This window comes from Gorilla gorilla, chromosome 11, assembly GCF_029281585.2.
Source record: "Gorilla gorilla gorilla isolate KB3781 chromosome 11, NHGRI_mGorGor1-v2.1_pri, whole genome shotgun sequence".
In the NCBI taxonomy this organism is placed as follows: Eukaryota; Metazoa; Chordata; class Mammalia; order Primates; family Hominidae; genus Gorilla; species Gorilla gorilla.
Genome location: NC_073235.2, coordinates 88,517,939 through 88,545,799, shown reverse-complemented (window position 1 = coordinate 88,545,799; position 27,861 = coordinate 88,517,939). Strand labels below are relative to the sequence as shown.

At 34.2% G+C, this 27,861-nt stretch overlaps 1 long non-coding RNA gene across 3 annotated transcripts in view; it reads left to right on the top strand.

The window, feature by feature from the left end:
* Positions 1 to 27,861, top strand: part of LOC129532138 (uncharacterized) — a 439,616-nt gene that overhangs the window by 358,103 nt on the left and 53,652 nt on the right. The gene's annotated exons all lie outside the window — the stretch shown is intronic.

Below are 27,861 nucleotides of genomic sequence, written 5' to 3'. Positions count from 1 at the left end.
TAAAATTTTGAATGTAAGACATGAAACTGTAAAACAACTAGAATTTAGGGTAAATACTCTGTGACTCCACTGGTCTGGGCAATGATTTTTTTGGATATGACTGTAAAAACGTAGCCAACAAAATAAAAAATAGACAAATTGGATGATAAACTACAAAACTTCTGTGCAGTGAAGATAGCAATTAACAAAGTGAAGAGACCAACCGTGGAGTGGGAGAAAATATTTGCAAAGCATACATCTGATAAGGGGTTAAGTGAGTAATAAAAAATGCCAACAATTAAATAGCAAGAAAACAAATAACCTGATTTAAAAATGAGCAAAGGACCTGACTAGACACTTCTCAGAGAAGACATACAAATGACCAATAGGTACATGAGAAAATGCTGAGCACCAGTAATCATTAGGGAAATGAAAATCAAAACTATAATGAGATATCACCTTATACCTGTTAGAATGGCTTTTATCAAAACAACAAAAGATAACAAGTGTTGGAGAGGGCGCACAGAAAAGGGAACTTTTATATATTGTTTGAGGGAATGTAAATTTATACAGCCATTATGGAAAATGGTATGGAGCTTCTTCAAAAATTAAAAATAGAACACATGATCCAGTAATTCCACTTCTGGGTATATATGAAGAGGAACTGAAATTGCTATGTCAAAGAGATACCTGTACTTCCATAATTGCAATAGTCAGGATATGGAACCAATCTAAATGTCCATCATTGGAGGAATGGATAAATAAAATGTGGTAGATATTCACAATGGAATACTATTCAGCCTTATAAAATGGGGAAATCTCATCATTTTTCAACAGCATAGATGAATCTAGAGGACATTATGCCAAATGAAATAGGCCAGGCATTGAAAGACAAATATGACATGATCTCATATGTAGAATCTAATAAAGTTTAACTCACAGAAGCAGAGAGTACAATAGTGGTAGGCTGGGGGTGGGAGGTGGGGACAAAGGGAATAGAGAGTTATTGATCAAAAGGCACAAATGACCCCTAGAATCTAAAATATAATTTCAGAAAAATAAGGTACAAAGTTTCATGTACACAGGAGGAATAGGTTTGAGATCTATTGCACAACAGGGCAACTGCAGTCAATGATTCTGTATTGCGTATTTCAACATAAAGTAAATTTCAAATGTCTCGCCATAAAAAAAGATAGAAGGAGATGATAGGTATGTTAATTATCTTGATTCCACATTGTATACATATACCAAAATATCACATGGAGCCCATATTGTATAATTATAATTTTCAACCAAAAAACATCGATAATTAAAATGTATTTAAAAATTACAGCAGCATATCATCAGTTTATTTAAAACTTAGATAAAAACCTTATCAGAATATAAATTATATCTTCTACTTACAGAATTCTCTTTGTTAATGTGAGCTACATTAAAAAAATTACTAGAACAACATAATTTATTCTGGATAGCTATAAAGTAGATATTGTAATGACATTTGGATAGTGAATGTGCAATGTATTACCATTAAGTATTATATCAATATAATTCATTTAACATTTTTTTCTTTATATGAGGGGACTTCAAAAAGTTCACGGAAGAATGGAATTACAAGATGAAAATAAAAAAATTAGGTTTGTTTTTCAACATAAGCGCTTACAAAAATTGTCTTTGTTTGATGAGAGGAAGGAAGAGGAGCATTGTGGTGGTGAAGAACTCTTTGTTGAAGCTTTCCTGCATGTTTTTCTGCTAAAGTGTTGGCTTTCTCAAAACACTTTCATTATAAGCAGATGTTATTGTTCTTTGGCCCTCCACAAAGTCAACAAGCAAATGCTTCGAGCATCCCAAAACCCTCTGCCAGGACCTTTGCTTTTGACTGGTACTTTTGCTTTGACTGAAACACTTCCACCTCTTCGTAGCCATTGCTTTGATTGTGCTTTGTCTTAAGGATCATACTGGTAAAACCATGTTTTATCTCCTCTTGCAGTTCTTCAAAGAAATGCCTCAGGATCTTTATTCCACTTGTTTAAAACTTGCATTGAAAGCTCTGCTCTTAACTGCAGCTGATCTGGGTGCAATGGTTTTTGGCACTCATCAGGTAGAAAGTTTGCTAAACTTTAATTTTTCAGTCATAATTGTGCTACCTGAACCAATTGAGATGTTGATGATGTTCGCAGTTTCTGCTGTTAATCATAGGTCCTCTTCCATTAGGGCACAGACAAAATTAATTTTTTCTAAGAAATTGGTATAGATGCAATGCTACTGTGGGCTTCATCTTCAACATTATCTGGTCCCTTCTTGAAATGAGTAATCCGTTTGTAAACTGCTTATTTTGGAGAGTGCATTGTCTCCATAAACTTTTTGTAAAGTATCAATGATTTCATTGTTCTTCCTCCCAAGCTTCACGATAAATTTGATGTTTGTTTTTGCTTTGACTTTAGCAGAATTCATGTCGCTCTGAACTCAGGGAGTCTTTTCAAGCTGATGTCTTATCTTTCTTAGTGCCTCAAACTAGATCCTGTTCATATATGTCATAACAAGTTAGTATGAGTTTATTTTGGTGCAAAAATAATTTAAAATTCATGTATTTTGTCAAAATATGCATTTTCACAAGCTTTTTGAAGACATTCATATACTAGAATGGTTTTGCAACTGTTTTTTTAAATGTAGAACACCATATTGAAAATAATACTCAAAAGCTTAGTAGATGAAATAGATAAGCGTGAAAGAGCTTTTTTTTTGTTTTGGATCCTCCCCAATCACATTACCCATTTCATCTCTTATCTCCTTGGTTAACACCACCAAGTTATCCTTAATGTTTGGTCGAGTTGAGTTTACAATCATGGGACAAGCTTAGGGTCAGAAATGGAGATTATTCCACCACTTCATTTAGTGTAAATTAAGTGTAGCATTTTAGAGTATGATATTCTGAAGTTTCCTTTTCAGTATCCTCCTTTTGTATTTGGAATGTTCTGAGATATATAGAGTCCCTAGCAAAGTACATTAGGGATTGGGCTCTATATAGAAACCTACGGTGGTGGAATATGGATGCAATATTACAACCCTATTGGCTATATTCCTCAGTGGGGAAAGCAGGCAGCAAGGTTGAACTCTGAGGGAAATCCTGCCCAAGCTGCTCAATGTTGAATAGAGTGAGCTACTCCAGATATTAAGGTACTTTGTAGAGAGTTGAAATATTTAAACAGACAATACTTAAATCTTTGCTTATCTGGCATGTGAAGAATCAAGCTGCTTTCAACTCAATCTGATGAAATAAAAGAGATGTAATAATCATGCATGTAGTTTATGGAGCAGTTTATACTTAATTGCAACAGAAACTTTCTAAATGTCCTGTAGCAGCAGATAATCTGAAGAGTGCTTTAGAATTCCTAAAGATTTAGGAAAATTTTTTCCCTGATAATTCACAGTAACAGAAAAATACCTCAGTTTGTGAGACCATGGATTTAAAGGCTTCAATTTTGCAACATTTACCATTATAGTAGCAAAATAATCAAAAAACCAAAAGCCTTTAGATCAGGGTACAAGTAATTTACTATAAATTTTCACTATTCAACTCATAGATTTATTTTCTTGAATTCTCTATTAGGATTGTGGCCAGAATTATATCTTTACTCCATGTTTTGCTATTAAGTTGTTATTTAGGATAAAGAAACAAGCAAACGTAAACATGCCATTGCCATTTTGATGTAGTTTGCATATTTTAAATTTCTTAGTAAGTTGTTTTGGCGATTTTTTTTTTTTTTTGAGACGGAGTCTTGATCTGTTGCCTAGGCTGGAGTGCAGTGGCACGATCTCAGCTCACTGCAACCTCCGCCCTCCGAGTTCAAGTGATTCTCCTGCCTCAGCCTCCCAAGTAGCTGAGATTACAAGTGCCTGCCACCACACCGGCTAATTTTTTTGTATTTTTAGTAGAGATGGGGTTTCACCATCTTGGCCAGGCTGGTCTTGAACTCCTGACCTCATGTCCACTCGCCTCGGCCTCCCAAAGTGCTAGGATTACAGGCATGAGCCACTGCGCCCGGCCTGTTTTGGAGCTCTTTTAGGTACATAAGGATTCCTTTCCTGCTGTACAGAATGCCTGCTTCCCTTCTTTCTCTGCTGCTGGAGAGAGAGAGAAGAATAGACAAACTCTGAGAACACTAACAGTGGCTTCAATTTCCTACCACTCTTTCCCTCCTATCATTCTTGCCCTGGGAGCCATGGTAACTGTGCCATACAGCCTAGGGGAACAAGGCAGAATTAGGAAGATCTTTATTTTTGTCTGGGTGATATGCAAGCAGCCTCAGACCATTTGGCATCCAACACATTCTTTATATCAGTTATATTACTGCATTGTGAATGTTTAGGCAGCTGAAAACAATGCTTTTGGTGGACTTTAAGAAAATGTCATGCTAAGTCACCTGCAGTTCTAGTCAATTAAGTTTCCTGAAATCTTTCTGTATTGTGTCCTACATTGTGAATCATATATTACACTGACACAAAGTTATGTAGTGCAATTTCAGATCTCTGAATAATCACTAGATGAAACTGCAGGGTTACTTGTTATGAATCACAAAAATGATTTCTTTTCCTCCTTATTAAGTGAGACATTGTTACATAATATTGAAAATGTAAGGTGATTAATAATGAGGAAACTATTTGATGTTTTCATGCAGAATTTCTTTTTGTTCATATGTGAAGATTATAGGTTTAATATTGTTCTAGATTTGAATATTTTCATATAATGAAAAATGTAAAAGATTATTTATATGGAAACCATAACACTTAAGAATGGTACATCATCAAAAGTTTAGATCATAGTTGTATTTATAAAAATCTTCCATGTCTGTAGCCATTTAAAAATATGCAAGGTGCATACTTACTAAGAATATCAGATATTTATATTGGAATATATCACTACAGAAAGATATGCCATGTGAGAAAACAATTACAAAATTTCTCATTCATTTATTCTTTAATTCAGTCATTCGTATTAATTCAGTAAATATTTACAATCTATAATGATAGCAGTGCTAAAATTTGAGACAAAGCATCAGTTAAAGTCATAGCAGTAAATCTTGAAGGAAAGAAACACAGTCAATGATATGGCAGTCAATTATATTTTTCCTTAACTAAAGAAAAATTGTGTTTTCAGGAATATAGAAGTAGCTTATTGACTACAACCTCACTACATTCTTAAGATGTGAGCTACATATTTATATGAATTTAAATTGCTTATATCTGATCATTCTAATGATTCTGAAATAGTAAGATAGAAGAAAAAAAGTGGTGCCAATGCTGGTAGCAAAACTTTGACTTTCATCTTGAAAGGATGTTGAAGTGTTATAGAATGCTAGAGTAGTTTTAGAAAACTGTTAGGTCAATGGAGGCGATTAGTCTGCTGAATGAGTACTAGTAAATGCATGAAGACAAATAACTTATAATTCTGCTAAATTTGAAACCACATTAGATTTTTTTATATCCCATAAAATAGGTATTACTTTCTTTGCATTCAACTCAAAGCAAAAGGCCCTTTTTCTAGAAACATAAAGTTCCAAAGTTGGAAAAAGTCTATTTGAGACTATCTAGGCTACCCTATGAAAGCAAAAACTTCACTGAACAATGTCAAACAGGCAAGGAAAATTTTATTTAAAGCTACTGCAATAGAGGAGAGTGCCCAGAAGGTAGTATGAACTCAATTCCATTGATACAAAAGACAGAAGAGTTTTTAGTGTTTGCTAATTGACTTTACCCAAAGGAAGAGTAAACTTTCTCATATCTTTGTGACAGGCAAGAGTTTTAAAACTTGGAGCAAGTCATCCACCTAAGTTAGGCTCCTATTTTCTATATTCGTGATGATTACATTTCAAAGGGATGGCTTCCAGGTACTTGAGAAAGATATTCTTGGGTTGCAAAACTGGCAAGAAGCCTTTAAAAAGATTTACATTTCAAGGGAGCAGAGAAAGTATTAACAATTACAAGTTTTCTAAAGTACGTGTTCTAAGACAAGGAAATGGTCAGGACACCTGTGGTCAGGACACCTGGATTTCCTAAGAGCTAGGGTGAGAGTATCCTCATAAGTGAATGGAACATACTGTATATTCAGCACAGAATTAGTGAAAAAATGTATAAATAAATTGATAAGTAAAATAATATGTGTATGAAAAAGTAGGCTCAAACTAAAACCCCTAGTTTGGTACTGCTGGGGACAAAGTTGACTTTAAAATATAGTACTCCAAAGTTCAAGAAAGAAATCAAATTATTTGCTAGAGTTATGAAATCAGATTGGAAAAGTACCTTTAATAGTCCCCGAACTTTAGCAAGATCATATGTAAACAATTCTAGAACAGGAGTTTCCACTCTTTTAAAAATAATTCAAGGAAAGGATTTTCAAAATATCCTTCATAATCTACTTCTCAATTCATAGATACTATTTCCCAGTAAATTTAACTTTAATTTTTTCATGCCAGAGATTAAAACCCTTTCCTTTATGCTCCTAACATACATTGAGCTAACAATAGCTAATAATCTATAGTTAGAAAAATTTAGATTTGAAACAAATCTTTTTATCCCCAAGGTAACTGAAAAGATAGAATAGGTGAGTTTTTTCTAAGCTTGCACAGCAAATTATGAAGAGATATGGTTGAATGCAGGTGTACTAGTCCACTAACATAATTTTTTACTCTCTCCCAGAGCCTTTCCCAGAGTTCAGTCAGACAATATGAAGCAGATGAAAAGCAAGGTCAAAGGCTAATAATTCTGACTGTTCCCTATCCTAAGTATTCCTGGGAGTCAACTAGAAGAAAAGAAACAAAATCCATTATTATTTGAAACAAAAGTACCCAGCATGTATAACATATCAGCTCCCTTAGCTACCATAATCTTTTAATCAGCAGAGAAGCTTATGTTAAGTTGTCCCTGGGTACTTTAGTAGGTATTTAAATATTAGGTGACTCCTAATTTTATTTTAGCTGAAAATTAATATAAGTAATATTAATGTATTAAAATTTATATTTTCAAAGTATGATTATGAAACCATACAATGATTAAAATCATATTCTCAAGTACTGTCTAATACCTGCATATAATATTAGATACATTACATTATATATATTTTAAATCTTGAAAACTTCTAATAATTATATATTAATGGTTTCATAGTCATACTTTTAGAAATGCCTTTGAAAATTATTTACATGGCAATGCCACTGTTCCATATGTAGTGTGGATTCCATAGGATGAAGGTCCTATGACTCTACTGTGGTAGAAATAAAAAATAACTAACCTGAAATAATTCCATAGTTCTTGAATAGGACTAAGCTTGTGATAAAAATGAACAAATAATATTTACAAGTATAAATAAAAATGATTTAGGCAGGCATTGAGGTGCACATCCATTCTTAAGCTGTGATTCTTTTGTGTGTTTCTATGAAGGAATAATTTGAAGAACTGGAAAATTCCTTAGGTAATTTCCTCAAAAAGCCCATCTCATAGCATTTTTTGGCAACTAATAAGCATTACTCTTTCATCATGTGGCCATTTTTTTTGAAAGGGGTTAGGTAAACCCTAAAGGCAAAAATAAGCTTTTTTATACAACTATCTTATTCCTAAGGAGATAAATGGAGAACCATTAGACATGAAAAAGCCTGTAAATTCATGAATTACTCATAATTGAAGCCAAAGTATCACAGTTGTAGTAGGGGCTTGAGACAGTATTAAAAAGATTCTATGGCATTTTGAAAAGTTCTTTGAATTATTCAGAATAGGCTTGTCTATGCTGCAGAAAGAAAAAGAAGACCAAGCCCTAATGCTTTCATAAAACAAAGATTTTTTATCCTCACTCCTGTAAAATCAAATGAACTTTGGCTAGCCCTTCTTTATCTTGCAGCCAGGCCATCTGGAGCACATGGACTCCAAGGTCACTGTAGTAGAATAAGAGGAAGTCATAAGACTGCAGAGAATGTTTTTAGTTGCCAGGTCTGGAAGTGGCACTCTTCATTTCTCCTATAATCTCAATGGCTGGAACTCAGTCCCTGGCCCGACCTTCCTGGAAAAGAAGTTAGGAAATATAATCTTTCTATGTGCCCAGGAAGAGATAACAATGTTATCAAACCTATCATCGAATCTACCATAATCTCCCAGTCATATGCTTTCCTAATTTCACCACCCAAATTGTGTTACAAAATCATATTCACTAAGTATTTATTGTGTTTATGTAAAGGTGTTCAGTACCTTGACATGAAATATAAGTATTTACAGTAGTTACAATATTTGAATGTATTCTATTGATTGATTGATTGATTGAGACGGAGTCTCACTCTGTTGCCCAGGCTAGAGGGCAGTGCAGTGGCGTGATCTCTGCTCATTGCAACCTCCGCCTTTGGAGCTTAAGCGATTCTTCTGCCTCAGCTTCCAGAGTAGCTGGGATCACAGGCGTGCGCCACCATGCCTGGCTAATTTTCGTATTTTTAGTAGAAACGGGGTTTCACCATGTTGGCCAGGCTGATCTAGAACTCCTGGCCTCAGGCGATCCACCCACCTTGGCCTCCCAACACGCTGGGATTACAGGCATTAGCCACCACGCCCTGTCTATTCTATCTATTTATAGAGTATTAGTTTTTCCAGCACTACTACCAAAGTGTCTTGAATCACACTCTTTCTCATAAATATCAGGTTCTCCAATAAGGTATTGAAAATATTGAGTTGTGTTCAATTCATAGCTAAATTCAAGGATGAATACTGTAAGAATCAATACCCTGGGTTATTATTTAAAGATAAATTAATGTATATCTACCAAATATGCAACTAATAAGAATGGCATGCTCTTATGAGGGTTGTACTAACTCTAACAGCAGCCCATCACATTCTGTCATGCTTCCATTTTCCATATAGGAATCATTTCTAGTTACAAGTTCTAGTGAGTAGCTTCCAAGAATACAATTTCTGGACATATGAAGTACAATCTGTTTAAAAAATAGAATTATTGCCCTCTGGAATAAAAGTATTACTCTTACATTTAAAAGGCATTCTTTAGGGACAAATAACTCATGTAGATAAACTTGTAAATATTTTATTTTCTTCCTTTGTACCTACTTCCAGAAATAACTTACAATAAGGCCTGCATAGGTAGTTCAAGTCCAGAATCTCTTACTAAATACCGTTTGGGACAGATGTAATTGGCAATTCCTAATTTTTACTATTTTTTGTTGTTGGGGGGTAGAGAATTTCCAATTCTGTATGTCTATTCTATGAATCTATCACATACTCTGTTTTGTTTTGCCTTTTACTCACATGTCAAACCCTGGATGTTTGCAGGTATTATTAAGCATAAGTACTTTTATTATTTGATAAATAGGCAAAGAGAAATTTTGTGCTGCTTTAGGAGTAAGTTCAAAGATAGCAGGGACCATCGTGTTGCAGACTCTTAGTAAAACAGCCTTCTCTTTTAGTAAAAGTTACATTTTCCATGTTATTTCCATTGTGTCTCACAATGCAGTACAAATACGGCATGAGGGTCTATTCAATTTTTCTCTTAATTCAAGCTGCATGAAATGCACAGTGACGTTAGAATATTAAAAACTCTCAATGGCATTCTTCTCTTAGAATCTGGATTCAGTAGGTGGATCTAAAATACACCACATGGGCTTAATTATTAGTTTGACTGATGTCCAGTGTGGATGCTGTGGTTTCCTAGATGCCAGATCCAATTGCTCTGAGAATATCTCCCTTTTTATTCTCTGCTTCTTCACGCATGCATGCATGCTTTGACAGGCATCATGGGAATCACCAAGGCAGCAGATGGTCTATGCACAATTCCCTCAAGCATAAAACAACATTTCTGTACTTGTCGTTGGGACCTTAAATTGCACACTGTTCTATCTGATTATTTTCAAATTCTGGATTTGCTGCAGGGACTCAGATGAAAACTACTTGCATGAAAGAATTGAGACAACAAGATGAATTAGAGGAGCAGGTATTTAGGTTGAAACTAAATCTTATGTAAAAGTCACTAACACTGTTTTTTGTTGTTGTTGTTTATCACTGATGTTATTTTTTCATGACCTCTGAAAATATTAGGCAATGCTTGGGGTGTGCATTTTTATTCAACCAAATAAATACTAGAGTTTTTTCCTGAAATAGAATAATATGCCAAAGTGCAAATATTTACTTTCTAATTTTTAATTGCATGTAATTCATAGAGATAACAAAGGTAATTAAAATAGATACAAAACCATAATATACTAAACTGATACTTAATATACTTATCACAGCAATTTGTTATGAGTTTTTTAATACACAAACTTTTTATGAGAGTTATTTCTAACAGATATTGAGATAGTGGAAGGTAAGATTTGTGGATGTTTGAAGAGCTTTGTATTCAAAGAAAATAGTCCAGAAAGATTTGAAAGAAAGATACATAAATCTACTGGGCTTAAACAGATTGTTTAATTTGGATTTTCTACTTTGCTCTCAATTTCTAGGCTTTAACATCTCACTCTCTCAAGGTACTTTAAAATGGGGTAATGTGTTAAACGTTTAAAGAAATTAGACATTTGGCTCCAACAAAGAAATTGTTTCCAGTGGAAAAGAATGTTGTAAAGAAAATGCTTTAGAAAGGAGGGTAACAGTATGTAATGAGAATGGGAGAAGTGAACACTGAAGTTCTCATTACCACATGAATTTTAATCCTGACCTGAATTGTTCTTATCTAAGCATAAGTTCATACTCCATCAAAGGACTTGGTTTTCTGAGTCATCACCCCCTCACTGTTGCATGTGGGTATCACACAGTAAAACATGATTTTTTGAGTCTTTATAGAGTTCTTCACAATACTGAGACTAGTTTCAAACTTTTTACATTTCACAAGGAATGTGATGGAAGCAAAGATTTTCAGTTTAAATGATTATTTAGGTTTCAGTTTGACTACTAATCGGGATAGTTCACATAAAAGTTGGTGAATGGACATTAGGTCAGAGTACAATAAGATTTAGGGGAGTATGAAAATCGTAATTCTTCAAGTCCTGATTATATCTAGTGTTTAACTCTTACCAACTAGTTTTTACATATTCCTCTGTCTTTGTTTATTTTTGACTATATTGTGGATTAGGGTGGTGGTTGCTAAATCTATTGACTCTTCCTCTCAAAATATTTCTCTGTAGCATGCAATGCTGTTTGACAGCATTTTACCTACAGAACTTTCAAAATTGGAGTCAATCCTCTCAAATCCTGCCGCTGCTTTATCAACTAAGTTTATGTAATATTCTAAATCTTCTGTAGTTATTTCAATAATGGTCAAAGCATCTTCACCAGGAATAGATTCCATCTCAATAAACAACTTTATGCATCCATAAGAAGCAACTCATCTGTCAAGTTTTATACTTTCTCCTCCGAAGTTTTAAACCACTCTATGTCATCTGTGAGGGTTGGAGTCAACTTCTTCCAAACTCCTGTTAGTGTTGATATTTTGACCTCCTCCCATGAATCAGAAATTTTCTTAATGTCATCTAGAATGGTGAACCATTTTTAGAAGGCTTTCAATTTACTTTCCCCAGATCTATCAGAAAAAAATCACTATCTGTGGCAACCATAGCCTTATGAGGGATAGTTCTTACATAATAAGACTTCAGAGTTAAAATTACTTGATCCATAGGCTTAGAATGGATGCTGTGTTAGCAGGCATGAAAACTACATTTATCTCCTTTCTACATCTCCATCAGAGCTCTTGGGTGACCAGGTGCATTGCCAATGGAAGTAATATTTTGAAAGGATTTTTTTTTTTTATCTGAGAAGTAGGACTGAATGGCTGGATTAAAATATTCAGTAAACTGTGTTGTAAACATATGTTCTGTCATTTAGGATTTGTTGTTCCATTTATAGAGAACAGACAATAGATTTAGCATAAACCTTCAAGGTACTAGGATTTCTAGGATGGTAAATGAGTATTAGTTTAATCTTAAATTCATCAGCTACATTAGCCTCTAACAAGAGAGTCAGCCTGTCTTTTGAAGCTTTAAAGCCATGCATTGTTTTCTCCTCTAGCTATGAAAGTCCTAGATGACATCTTCGTTCCATATAAGGCTGCTTTGTCTACATGGAAAATCTCTTTAGTGTAGCCACCTTCATCAATAATCTTAGTTAGCTCTTCTGGTTAACTTGCTGCAGCTTCTATATGAGCATTTGCTGCTTCACCTTGCATTTTTATGTTATGGAGAAGGCTTCTTTCCTTCAATACTATGAACCAACTTCTCCTAATTTCAAACATTTCTTCTGCAGCTTCCTCACTTCTCTTAGCATTTATAGAATTGAAGATTTAGGTCCTTGCTTTGCATTGGGCTTTGGCTTAAAGAAATGTGGCTGGTCTGATCTATCTAGACCACTGAAACTTTCTCCATATTAGAAATAAGGCTATTTCTTTTTCTTATCATTCATGTATTCACTTGAGTAGAACTTTTGATTTCCTTCAGGAATTTTTTTTTTGAATTCACAATTTGGCTAACTGATGCAAGAGGCTTAGCTTTCAGCCTATATAGATGTTTGATATGCTTTTCTCACTAAACTTAATTATTTTCTAGCCTTTTATTGAAAGTGAGAAACCTGACACTTTTCACTTGAATGAGTAGAGGCCACTGTAAGGTTATTTATTGGCCTAAATTTAATATTGTTGTGTCTCAGGGAATAGGGTGGCCCAAGGACCGGGAGACAGATGGGGGAATGGCTGGTCAGTGTAGCTGTCAGAAGACACACAACATTTACTGATTAAGTTCTCCATCTTATGCGGGTATGCTTCATGGCACCCCAAAGCAGTTACAATATTAACATCAAAGATCACCGATCACAGATCACCATAACAGATATAATAATATAAAAAAGTTTGAAATATTGCCTGAATTACCAAAATTTTACACAGCGACGTGAAGTGAGCACATGCTAGTAAAAAGATGATGACATGACAATAGCCTTTCTAGAGGGTTTTCCCAAACCTCAAATTTATAAAAATTGAAATATCTACAAAGCACAATAAAGCAAAGTGCAATAAAATGAGGTATGCCTATATTTAAATTTTAAGTATTTTAAATAAAATTTAAAAATATATTTTTTCACTTATGCTTGCCACATTTCATGTGCATAATAGCACAAGTGACTAATGGCTACCATATTGGACAGTTTAGAGTGAACATTTTCTCCATCACATAGATTCCTGTTAAATGGCCCTAGTCTAGCTGCCAAATACCAAGGATGATTAGCTCTCTTCCTTCACAGAGTAACATCTAAATAAGCATGTATTTCATAGTACTATTCATTATGTAACTCCTTGAGTATAATCTTAGAAGACATGCAATTAAAAAATTTGTTAGATTGCATTGGTTCTTAGGATTTTAAAAATATTCTAATAATGTTCCAAGTTAGTTTAAATGGATAAACTATTTTGCCTAATATTTAATTTTTAACTTTTGCTATAATATTATTTATTTAGAAATAGAACCCTTGCCTTATTTGGAATAAAGCTAACACTTGTGGATGGCAAAATAACAATAACAAATCTTCTAAAGTAACTCACTGGAAGGATAACTTAAAGGCAGAAAAACTAGGAAAACTTTGATCTGTTTCTTTTTCCTTTCATCTTTCCTCCCCCGAATTAATTCCCTGCATAACTAGGAAACACACAGAGATCTCATTGTACTTGTTGATTTAAAAATAAATTCATTTTTATCCTTTTATTTCTCCTCCTTTACCTTCAATAAAAAAGAGAGTTTCAGTTAGAAGATTAATACAATATAAAAACATCTATCATTTCATCAGTTAACTACTACTTTATTTTCTCATTCTTTTCACAACCGTATGACATATTTCTACAGTTGATATATTTTATAATGATTGTAATAACCTTAGCTTTGCTGTTTAATTATATTATGCTTATATACAATGAACTTAATTTACTAAAATAAAGCATACAAGTCTAAAATCCTCAAGATGGAATTCAGAGATCTCCATCCAATGACCCTATCTTACTCCTTTAGCTATTTTCTTCACAGTGCCCACAAATCAAACTCTATTCTAATCTCACTATTTAAGTTACAATTTTTCTATGACTATACTCTACTCAAGTCTGACCCATGCTGGAAACTAAAGGACTGCTACCTGAAACCACACGGGAGCATGGGGGTGCTCAGGCTCCTTGCTTGCTCGTTGTATCATTCTTCATTCTCTGATGTCTTGTGGGCTGCAACCTTAATATGCTGTCAATCTTTGGAAACCACTATACAAACTCAAAGTTTGAGAACCCACGTTTCTGTCATAAACATATTCTAACATTATGGAGAGTGAGCTAGGGTTGGGATTGGTGGAGGGTTGAGTGAGATGTGCGCTGTTTGATGAGGAAATTAGAGCATAAAAACATTTACCACCTTCTCTACAAATATCATCTATCGACCACTAATATTTCAATAATGTGTGAATAACAACAACTTTTGCTTTTATACTTCTTTTTCTACTGTCATTTTTTCTTAGGTTAAGATATTTTTAAAAGTATACAATAAAGTAAACAGAATAATATAACCGACCACCATGTTTTTACCATTCAGTTCTATCAGAGTCTAATAATGTTTTCATTATTGACCTCTGATTTTGATTTTTAAGGGTTTTTTGTTTGTTTTCTTGTTTTTTTCTTTTGCTTTAAAGAAATAGAACATTATAGACACAGTTGAAGTATCATATAAACCTTTTCTGGTATCTTTCCTCTTCATCTTCAGAAAAAAAATCTAGTCTTAATTTGGTGTTTGGCAGGTTATGTCTCATTTGAGTAGGTGACATTAAGCAAATACCTTAAGGGGGTTTTTGTAGTTATTGGATATGAAAACTTCAATACATTTTCTGAGGTCTCTTGTCTTACAGCAGAATCACATGTTTAAACATTCTTTTATGAAAGTTTGCATCATTATTTTGCTCTTGCTTTAAAATGATATGTTATTTGTGAATAAAATGTCACACCTACTGGTTTTTCCTTTATGAAGAAATATGGAGATATTACTTTATAGATTTATGGGTTCTAATAGCAGATGAAAAGCTTTCTATCATACTTATTCTTAATTTTTTAGAATAATCTGTCTTTTCTCTCTGGTAGTTTATAACATTTGTTCCAGCTGCAGTTTAGCTAGAATATGACTAGCTGTAAACTTGTATTTATTTATTCTGATTGATAAAGGAAGTTTATTTTTGATCTTATCACATACACATTTGTGCAAATTTCTCAACCATTCATAATTTCTTCATTATTTTTGGTAACGCTTATTTGATCCCCTTCTTTCTTAATTACTTTATGACATTTATATCTGTGTCTCTCTATGCTGTGTTTTAAGTGATTTATTCAGCTCTATTTTTACTACACATTCTTTATTATCCTGTCCATATTTTATGTTTAAATTGGGCTATTTCAGTGATTATATTTTTCAACTTGAACAATTCTTCCTAGAAACAATGTTTTTTGTTTCATTTCTTCCTATCCTATTTCATAATTTCCTGTTTCTTGTGACTTTTACAGTTTATAAGGTTTTAGTATAAACCTTTTCTATAGTTTGGATATGGTTTCTTTTGTCTCCTCCAAACCTCATGTTGAAATTTGAACTCCAGTGTTGAAGATGGGGCTGAATGGGAGGTGTTTGGTCATGAGGCAGATCTCTCATGAATAGATTAATGCACTTCTACGGTGGTGAGTGGGTTCTCACTCTGTTAGTTCCCGGAGAGTTGGTTGTTAAAAAAAGCCTGGCACCTCTCCCCTCTGCTCGTGCTTCTTCTCTCACCATGTGATATCTACACTTGCCCTCTTGATGAGTGGAAGCAGCCTGAGGCCCTTACCAGAGGCAGATGCCCAATCTTGAACTTTCCAGACACCACATTGTGGACCAAATAAATCTTTTTTCCTTTATAAATTACCCACCCTCAGGTATTTCTTTATAGGATTACAGAACAGACTAAGACAGTATCCAATATAAGTCTTTGACAGATTGTTCTATGAAGTTAAATATCTTCTGTACTGCACTCCTATTTTGATGTTAATGTTTAATTGCTGCCTTTCTTAGCATTGAATTTTTTGTATTTTCTTTTTTTGAATTAGTGAGTTTTGTGGGTTTTTTCGCTCCAACTCTTTAGAGCCAGATCTCCTAGTCTGGGTCTTGGGAGCAAGGTGTGTTCTTAGCTGTTCTGATCATGCAGTTTAGTTTTGTCCTTCTGCCTTTTTGCCTATATTGTTATATCTGTCATAGTTACATTCAGCAGATTGGAAACAGTTTGAATTCATCTTCCTTAAATACTATGCTGGTTCTGTCATGAGTCTTCCCGCCTCTTGACATCAGGCCATGTGCCTGTTGCCAGTTAATGTTTCTTTTGGAGCAATACTGATGTCCATTACCTCACCAGAGCCAAACTTGAGATGTTGCCTGTCTCTGGATCCACAGTGCAGCACACTTGCTGATTCAGTCCCATTAGGCAGGGAAGTTGTATTTCTGGACCACGGTAATTCGTCTTATATTTGAGTCCAATCATAGCACTTTAGTTTTATATTTTTATATTTTACCTATTATTACTTTGTTTATATAGTGTAGAAGTAGGTGCCTTAAAGCATAAACATAACACTGTTTTGACTGGAATTTGCCTATTTGACATTGTTTCTTCTCAAAGTATTACATTTAAAATACTGGTCTCAAGGTATTGCATTTAAAAGTGCTACACAGTGTGTTACTTAGTGAGAATATGCTCAGGGAGATGAACTCTTCCCTCTTTTTACAGCCAAATTAAGCTACCAACTAAAGCATAATTAAAAAAAGTGATATCCCTTCCGTTCTGTCTTCTGGTTATTTGGGGAGCAATAATAATGAAATTCTCAACTCACACCAATAAATATTATTTCATTCATTATTAATAGAGCCTATTTTAGCAACTTCACAGTTTTGTCATTGGAACATTCTTTTACAAAATAAATAAAAGCCTTTGCATTACAGTTAGTTTTAAACATCTTGAGGGTAAGTCATGGAGTCATTTTTTTTCTGACACCCTCTTATCTAACATGTAGGTAAACACACAGATAAACCTTTAAAGTACTGTTTTATTGAGCCTAACTTTTCTGATGTAAGAAAACATTTAAATATCATCTATTTCTACTTTTTATTTATTTGCACTTGGATAAATTAAGTAATTGGCATAGATTCATACAGCTAATGTATAGCAGACAGAAATTATCTTGTTTCCATGACTAGATTTGAAGTTCTTGAATCAGAAAACTCAGACCTACACATCTTTACATGCCATATCACACATAGCAAAATGTCTTAAAAACGTTTGCTGATAAAAGTTACTAAAAATTACTGTTAAGAGGTTATGAGCTTTGAAAATTTTAAAAATAATAAATGACTTTCTTCACAGAATTGGAAAAAACTACTTTAAAGTTCATATGGAACCAAAAAAGAGCCCGCATCGCCAAGTCAATCCTAAGCCAAAAGAACAAAGCTGGAGGCATCACAGTACCTGACTTCAAACTATACTACAAGGCTACAGTAACCAAAACAGCATGGTACTGGTACCAAAACAGAGATATAGATCAATGGAACAGAACAGAGCCCTCAGAAATAACACTGTAAATCTACAACTATCTGATCTTTGACAAACCTGAGAAAAACAAGCAATGGGGAAAGGATTCCCTATTTAATAAATGGTGCTGGGAAAACTGGCTAGCTGTATGTAGAAAGCTGAAACTGGATCCCTTCCTTACACCTTATACAAAAATCAATTCAAGATGGATTAAAGACTTAAACATTAGACCTAAAACCATAAAAACCCTAGAAGAAAACCTAGACATTACCATTCAGGACATAGGCATGGGCAAGGACTTCATGTCTAAAACACCAAAAGCAATGGCAACAAAAGACAAAATTGACAAATGGGATCTCATTAAACTCAAGAGCTTCTGCACAGCAAAAGAAACTACCATCAGAGTGAACAGGCAACCCACAAAATGGGAGAAAATTTTTGCAACCTACTCATCTGACAAAGGGCTAATATCCAGAATCTACCATGAACTCAAACAAATTTACAAGAAAAAAACAAACAACCCCATCAAAAAGTTGGCGAAGGACATGAACAAACACTTCTTACAAGAAGATATTTATGCAGCCAAAAAACACATGAAAAAATGCTCACCATCACTGGCCATCAGAGAAATGCAAATCAAAACCACAGTGAGATATCATCTCACACCAGTTAGAATGGCAATCATTAAAAAGTCAGAAAACAACAGGTGCTCGAGAGGATGTGGAGAAATAGGAACACTTTTACACTGTTGGTGGGACTGTAAAATGGTTCAACCATTGTGGAAGTCAGTGTGGCAATTCCTCAGGGATCTAGAACTAGAAATACCATTTGACCCAGCCATCCCATTACTGGGCATATACCCAAAGGACTATAAATCATGCTGCTATAAAGACACATGCACACGTATGTTTATTGAGGCACTATTCACAATAGCAAAGACTTGGAACCAACCCAAATGTCCAACAATGATAGACTGGATTAAGAAAATGTGGCACATATACACCATGGAATACTATGCAGCCATAAAAAATGATGAGTTCATGTCCTTTGTAGGGACATGGATGAAATTGGAAATCATCATTCTCAGTAAAGTATTGCAAGAACAAAAAACCAAACACCACATATTCTCACTCATAGGTGGGAATCGAACAATGAGAACACATGGACACAGGAAGGGGAACATCACACTCTGGGGACTGTTGTGGGGTGGCGGGGGGAGGGATAGCATTGGGAGATATACCTAATGCTAGATGACGAGTTAGTGGGTGCAGCCCACCAGCATGGCACATGTATACATATGTAACTAACCTGCAGATTGTGCACATGTACCCTAAAACTTAAAGTATAATAATAAAAAATAATAATAATAATAATAGAAGAATGTTACTTTGTTATGATTACTTGTATTATTTACAGTATTGTGATCACTGAGTCTATTTATCCACAAAGCACCTACCATTTTAATGGCAATTAAAAATTAGAAAAAAACCCACATAGAATTGTGTTTTTTTCCTTATACTGTCTTCCATTCTTTATTTTTTGGAAATGATTCAATTTTCTATATCTAAAGCTATTTCTATAGAAACAAAATTGTTTTTTAAACTCTAAAAATGCAAGTATACTTCCACTGTTGGTAATGATAGTGTAATGGAGACTCAATTTACTCTTCTGCTGTATATAACTAAAAAACTGAGCAAAATATACAAAACAATGGATTTTAAACATTGGACAACCAGAAGCACAGGGATCATATTCCCTGACAGAAAAGAAAAAAGAAATGAGCCTTGTGATTCTCCCCATTTTGTATTGCCTGGAAGAAGTTTGTGGGTCACAGAGTGAGGAGGGGAGCCTAAACATAGGCTGGTGGTCTCTCTGAGTTGAGGAAACAGAACACACAGGTGGTATCCCTGAGTGAAAGCGACTAGAATTCATGGGTAAGGGACTAGAAAGATGGTAGCTGCCCAGAGAGATTCTGGAGATATGTAGAGGAATCCTTTTTAGTCTTTTCCTGAGTACTAATATTCACATACTTCAGCGGAAACCACTGAACTCAAGTGAAAAATTTAATAGTAAGAGGTAGATTACACAACTTCCAGAGCTCACACAGGGCTAGACATAAAGTTGCCATCAACCAGAGAAGAGTTTGTAATCTGTATTCTATAGAGTCTTCTGAAGGGCATCACCTTGATGGATGTACAAATACAACACATTCCAAGAAACTTAACTGGAAAACTTCACAAACAAAAATTATTTAAAGGAAATACTTTAATATAGCACTGAACAATGTATTACTTAATTTAGGATTTAATACAAAATTACCAGGCTTTAAAGAAAGACTATAATCTGCCTATGTCAAAAAAATGATTTTCAGATTTTACCCTGCTTTCAAACTAATGAATTAGCCTTTTACAGTTTCATAGATGCTAGTAGAAGACATGACATTCCTGGGTTAAAGACAACTTTATTACCTATGTAACCGTGGCCTGCAAAGAGCTTTATGTTCACTGCACTTCCTTTGCTTCCTCTCCTGACAAGTCCCATAGGGGGCAATGCAGAAGTGAACTCAAGTGGACACACAATAGATTTGTGGGACAGCTGTGGAATCCAGGGCTTAGGAAACTCAAAATCATGTAAGGTACTGCTAGAAAATCTGTCCTATCTTTGTTCCAGAGGAAGACATTATCTTTACTATCATAGGCAAGAAACAAGTGTGCCCTCTTATTTTTTAATAAGGAGAACGCTCTAAAATAATGACAAAAAGTACAGTATAGTAAGTACATTTTTAAAAAGTTAACTGTAAAACAGTCTCAGGCAGGTCTTTCAGGAGGTAATCCTGAAGAAAGTATTATTATCCTAGGAGATGACAACTTCATGAGCGTTATTGCCCCTAAAGACCTTCCAGTGGAACAAGAGGTGGAGGTGGAAGAGAGTGATATTGATGATCCTGACTCTGTGCAAGCCTAGGCTAGTGTGTGTGTCTTAGTTTAAAATAAGGTTTAAAAATTAAAAATATTTTTTAAATTGAAAAGAGCTTATAGAATAAAAATATAAAGAAATTTTTTTTACAGCTGTACAATGTGTTTGTCTTCTAAGTGTTATGAAAAACAGTAGAAAAGCTAAGAAAGTTAAAAAGTTTGTAAAGTAAAAAAAATTACTGAAAGCTAAGGTTAATTTATTTTTGTGAAGACATTTAAAAAATTAATTTAGTGTAGCCTAAGTGTACAATGTTTATAAAGTCTACGATAGTGTGCAGTAATGTCCTAGGCCTTCACATTTACTCACTCACAGACTCACCCAGAGCAACTTCTAGTCCCGCAAATTCCATTCATAGTAAAGCCTCTATACAGTTGTATCATTTTAAAACCTTTTATACTGTATTTTTTCTGTATCTTTTCTATGTTTAGAAACATAAATACTTACCTTTTTATTACAATTACCTACAGTTTTGGTATAGTAACATGCTGTATAGGTTTGTAGCCTAGGAGCAACAGGCTGTACATACAGTAGTAGCCTCTCCCATCTAGGTTTGTGTGAGTACACTCTATGATGTTCTCACAATAACAAAATTGCCTAATGATGCATTTCTCAGAATATATCCTCATTGTTAAGCAATGCATGAATGTGTATAGATTTTCCTGTTGTGATGTCTGTCTTTTATGCATGCATACAATTACTTTGAGTTGTTGTTCTTTATCTGAAAAAAATTCAGCGAATGTAAGTTACATATGTTTATGTAAAACATAATGTAAGCAACTTTTATTAATGTTCTCATTTTGCTTAGCTGTTAAGATACAGGCTAAATAGATTTTATTAATGATTGCTTCTATTACTGTTCTTATTTTTAATTTTTTTTATTACATGTTAAGTTCTGGGATACATATGTAGAACGTGCAGGTTTGTTACATAGTGCCATGGTGGTTTGCTGCACCTATCAACCTGTCATCTGCATTAGATATTTCTCCTAATGCAATCCCTCCCCTAACCCCCCACTCCCCAACAGACCCCAGTGTGTGATGTTCCACTCCTTCTGCCCATATGTTCTCGTTGTTCAACTCCCAGTTATGAGTGAGAACATGCAGTGTTTGGTATTCTGTTCATGTGTTACTTTGTTGAGAATTATGGTTTCCAACTTCATTCATGTCCCTGCAAAGGACATGAACTCATTCTTTTTTATGGCCGCATAGTATTCCATGGTGTATATGTGCCACATTTTCTTTATCCAGTCTATCATTGATAGGCATTTGGGTTGGTTCCAAGTCTTTGCTATTGTGAATAGTGCTGCAATAAACATATGTGTGCATATGCCTTTATAGTAGAATGATTTATAATCCTTTGGATATATACCCAGTAATGGGATTGCTGGGTCAAATGGTATTTCTGGTTGTAGATCCTTGAGGAATTGCCACACTGTGATCCACAATGGTTGAATTAATTTACACTCCCACCAACAGTGTAAAAGCATTCCTATTTCTCCACATCCTCTCCAGCATCTGTTGTTTCCTGACTTTTAAATGATCGCCATTCTGTCTGGCGTGAGATGGTATCTCACTGTGATTTTGATTTGCATTTCTCTAAAAACCAATGATGATGAACTTTTTTTCATGTTTGTTGGCCGCATAAATGTATTCTTTTGAAAAGTGTCTGTTCATATTCTTTGCCCACTTTTTGATGGTGTTTTTTTTTTCTTGTAAATTTGTTTAAGTTCCTTGTAGATTCTGGATATTAGCCCTTTGTCAGATAAATAGATTGCAAAAATTTTCTCCCATTCTATAGGTTGCCTGTTCCCTCTGATGATAGTTTCTTTTGCTGTGCAGAAGCTCTTGAGTTTAATTAGATCCCATTTGTCAATTTTGGCTTTTGTTGCAATTGCTTTTGATGTTTTAGTCATGAAGTCTTTGCCCATGCCAATGTCCTAAATGGTATTGTCTAAGTTTTCTTCTAGGGTTTTTATGGTTTTAAGTTTTACATTTAAATCTTTAATCCATCTTGAGTTAATTTTTGTATAAGGTGTAAGGAAGGGGTCCAGTTTCAGCTTTCGGTATATGGCTAGACAGTTTTCCCTACACCATTTATTAAATAGAGAATCCTTTCCCCATTGCTTGTTTTTGTCAGGTTTGTCAAAGATCAGATGGCTGTAGATGTGTGGTGTTATTTCTGGGGCCTCCGTTCTCTTCCATATCTGCTTTGCTACTAGTACTGTGCTGTTTTGGTTACTGTAGCCTTGTAGTATAGTTTGAAAAGTCAGGCAGTGTGATGCCTCCAGCTTTGTTCTTTTTGCTTAGGATTGTCTTGGCTATATGGGCTCATTTTCGGTTCCCTATAAAATTTAAAGTAGGAAATTTGAAAATGTTAACATGATAAAACTGTGATAAAATTGTGACATTAGTATGTAGTCAGAATAACCAAATGCACGTTTGAAGACTGTTACAAATATTGTAAACCAAACTAATTTTGTAAATAATTTAATTATGTTCACTATGAAGATTATCTCAATGACTAATTATATTATTGAAATCTAGCAAAATTATATTGGATGTCAACTATATTACTAATTAAGATGGAGTTTCAAGATTAAAATGATAATAACCTGTGAGTCTAGATTTGAAGAATAAAAAGTATAGTAGATTTTTAAATGAAACTTTTTTGTCATGCCCAAGTTACAGATTGACAATTACTGCTCAAATAGTTAACTAAAATCATGTGTTTCTTGCATTTCACTTACTAGCACAGTTTTTAAAGTATCTAGTGTATATAAGGACAAGCCATTCTCAGTCAAGCATGAAACTGAATCTGAGGTAAGTTTCATAGAATTTGAAATAATGGTTATTATTCACATAAATAGCAATGTTATTTTTATGTCCATTGTTGTAAAAATTTCTGTTAAAACTTTTTATAAACATTTTTTCTCATCTAATATTCATAGAACGTGTGTGGGATGGGAGATACAATTTCCTTTAACAGATGACAAAGAAGATTTAAATAGGTCTTATCATTTATCCCAAATTATATAAATTGCTGGAGCCGGGATATGAATACATGTTGGCTTGACTTCAATAACCGTGTTTTTTCATTTATGCCAGTTTGCTCCCTACATGTTAATAGTTAGTTTTGAAGAGGGGTCAGAAAACTATGGCCTATGGGTCAAACCTGGCACACCATTTGTTTTGTAAATGGAGTTTATTGTTACACAGTCACACTCATCCTTTAATGAATTGTTTATGGCTGTTCTTGAGCTACAGTGGTAGAGTTGAATAGTTGTGAAAGGGATCGTATGGCTCACAATGCCAACAATGTTTACTATTTGGCTCTTTATGGAAAAAGTTTGCTAACTCCTGGTTTAGAATAATTAGTTACTTAAGTTTATGAATTCATTACAAAGTTAATATATGTCATTAAGTGGAAATGGAACTGAATCACATTTTCTTCATTATTCCCTGGGGCATGAAATTCTCAAGAAGTTATTTTGGGGAGAGAAAAATCCATGTGTACCTTACTAGAGATTTATGCATAGAGAGCTGTGCCCTAGATAATTGGGCAGCAGTTCCCCTTTTAAAAGGGGAGGTGTTCTGGAATAATCCAGAGGAGGGGAAGGACTAAAGAAACTTGCAACTGTGCTGGCCTGAAGAATTAAACTTGGAGAATTCGTGTGCCAAATGATGTCAAACAAATTCACTGTGCACTTGGCCAGCTGAGGAGGAAGTGTTGACAAAAAGCAGGCAGATATAAGTTTAGCCACTTGATAATCTTGGATATAAACAGTAATGATTTTGAGGTTGATATTGAGTCAGAGTGCATCTGCTTGTTTTGAATAGAGAAATGTTTCAGTAAAAAATACGTACTGATGGTTTTTAAAATATTCTCATCATGAAGCTAACTAAAAAAATAGTCTTTCAGTGGTTTCCTAGAAACTGTATTATTTTGTCAGAGAAAAAAAAACTCTGAGACAGTTCTAAAAATATATTTGATCACCTAAATATTCCTCAGATAGTGTGTGTCTTACTTGAACCACACAAAATCTGTGCTAACCTTGAATTTTTATCAGCTTAGAAACTTTAATATGAAAAGCTTAAGTACTCTCCCTTCTCCTCTCCAGAGTAATGGGAAAATTAAAGAGATAACATGAACCCCACCATTTTATCCTATAGTACGGGAACTTAACCCCAAATTAATTAAAATGGCACATCAAATCAGGAAGTAATTATATGACATGTCACAATTATGTTCTTCCTAGATCTCTACCATATAAAAATTAAATAAAGATATTGGGATCTAATGACTTAGACCTCTAAAAGAAAGGGCAGAGTTTCAGAACCTTAAAATAACACAAATATTTAATTCTAACAATTTTCATTCTTCTTTCTTGGCATGTTGTCAGTGAATCACGATGTCATTACCAATTTCTTTTTCAAATATTTATTCACTCATTCACTCCCTCAATTATAGGTAAGAGATCTAAGAAAGATAGGGACTAAGTAAGTAGTAAGGTTATAAATTAAACATTACTGAAGAGTTTATAACCCTTTCCCATTTATAGAAGGATACAAGGTCTCTATCCTTCTTAGAAGACATTTTTTGAATGCTGCTGAAAAAGACTAGATTTCTATATATAATAAAGAGGTAGCGAGATAATTGAGTAAGAAATGAAGAGGATAGTTGATTAGGTGGAGGTACAATTCAGATTGTTTTAGGCAGAGAAAAGTGAAAAAGGGATTAGAGCCATCACACTGTTGAATGAATCTTTAGGGGAGGAGTTGCAATAAGCAGATTTCTTTTGATAAGTTTTGCTATGTATTGATAGTGTTACTCTCAGTACTTAGTAATGCTTCTTGGTCAGAATTTTTATTTAATTGTACTACCATAGAGTGATGTGCCTTTGAGCAACAACAAAATAAGTATTGAATTATAATCTATGTTGATATATGCTAAGAAGAATAAATACAGAGTACTGTGACAGCATAATTTAATTAATTATTAAGGTATCATTGAGGAAACAAAATATGAGACTTGAATAGGAATTATCCAATTATTCAAGAAAGGTTGGGGTGGGCAGAATATATTTTTGGTGTCTTTGGTAGGAGCAGTTTTGATATAATGGCAAAGGTAGAAGCCAGAGGGAGAGTCAGTTCAGATTCAACATGGGCTTAGGAGATAAAGTAGCATATATAAAGATTCTTCCCAATAAATTTGACTTGAAATGAAAAAGAAAATATTATAGCATATGGAAAGTAATTTGGGATTCAAGGAGAGATTTATTTTTCTTTAATATGAGAGATGCCAGAGAATGTTTGAATACTCACGTGCAACAATGTGTAGAAAGGGAAGATATAGTCGATGGATGTGACTAAAAAATGAGTAAGATAGGATCCCAAATACAATAAGAGTGCTAGGATTATAGAAGAAGGGAAACCAAACTCTGACATCAATTATAACAAGAGTGAATAAAGAGAGTATTGGTGACTGTTCAGGTTAAGTTTACAGTTTGGTGATGAGATGAGTTCTTATCTGATGGCTTCAAGATTTTACAAAATAGTAATTGAGGTCATCAGCTAAAAAGTGTGATGAAAAGATGAAGGGAGTGAGAGGTTTGATTAGTGTGGAAAATGCATTAAAAAGTCATTGATATAAATATTTAAGCACCATATGAAAATAGAGTAAGATTGATGGACATTGTTGACTACTCAATTAATACTGTTAGGAATATATAATGCCAATCTATGTGATTTTATCTAACAACCCTCAATTGGCAGGATGTAAGCTCAAAGGAAATTAGTAGGATCTTGACCAACATGCAAGAAGGGATGGAGAGAGTGACATAGAAATTAAAGACATTGATAACAAAATGATTTTAATGATTGTCTCTGGAACTTAAGCAGGAAAAGAAGAAAGCTGAAAACACACTGAGGATTATGGGAGAGGGGCAAGTGCATGAAGCTTCTCAATGGTAAATGTTATAATTGAGAAGTTTGATTAAGTGTGCTGGAAAAATAGAAAAGAGTGAGTCAGAGAAGGGGATGTGGAATCGATGATTTGTTAATGATGGTGCAGTTTTTGGTCACATTGTGAAAAATGGAGAAAGAAATAAACATCATTAAAGCCGAGGTTCTGAGCACTAAAAACATTTTATAATAGAAGCTGAAGAGGAGCATAGGTAACTGACTTTCTGCTGTGAAGACATCTAGGCTCTTTTATTTTTAATTTCCCCCACTGATTCATTCTCTGTAACAGTTTCATAAAATACTCATCTCACTTTGTAATTATTCGTAACAATGACTGCAACATTACAGTGCATTGCAAACATGTAATGATACAAATCTTGAGAAAGGCAATGTGGAATGAAAGAAGCTTTGCTCACAGTGACCATTTCTTCACTAGAAAATAGACCAGTCTTCTCTTCTACTCATAAAGTAGATATTAAATGCTTTTGTTTATTATTTTGTCTTTTTCTTTAAAACATATCATTTCCTTCCATATTTTAACCCCTCTAGTCTTTAAGTTTTGTTGTTGTTGTTATTGTTGTTTGTTTTTTGTTTTTTGAGATGGAGTCTCGCTCTGTTGCCCAGGCTGGAGTGCAGTGGCATGATCTCGACTCACTGCAACCTACGCCTCTCGGGTTCAAGCGATTCTCCTGCCTCGGCCTCCTGAGTAGCTGGGATTACAGGCACACGCCACCACACCTGGCTAATTTTTGTATTTTTAGTAGAGATGGGGTTTTGCCATGTTGATCAGGCTGGTCTCGAACTCCTGACCTCATGATCTGCCCTCCTTGGCCTCCCAAAGTGCTGGGATTACAGGTGTGAACCATCACGCCCAGCCATCTTTAAGTTGTTGAATATGACATGCCATATCTGAAATATGATGCCAGCCCAAGAAAGGTAAGCCTCATCTTTGATGAACGTAGAAAACTGAAAATGCTTCCTGCATTATTTGAAACATAAGTATTTTGAAACTAGTTTATATTTTAAATTATTTATTAGGAAATTAATAGAATTAGAAGATTATAAAACCACCGAATTTTAGACCTTGAGCATATGTAGATGTCCTCTTTTCTGTTTTACAGATAAGAACAGAATAAGTGGTTTGCATTTACAATTTATCACTGTAATGACTGAAACAGAATTCAACTATTTCTATGCCTCAACTTAGTAATGGTTTTCTATTAGGTAATATTATGGTTATATGAAACATGACTTTCATTTTAGGGCCAACTTTTAACTTTGGATTTTTAAATATTGAAGTAGAAAATAGATTGATATAGATATTATGTGTTGATATAGATTGCATGTATTATGAACCAAGTGACAG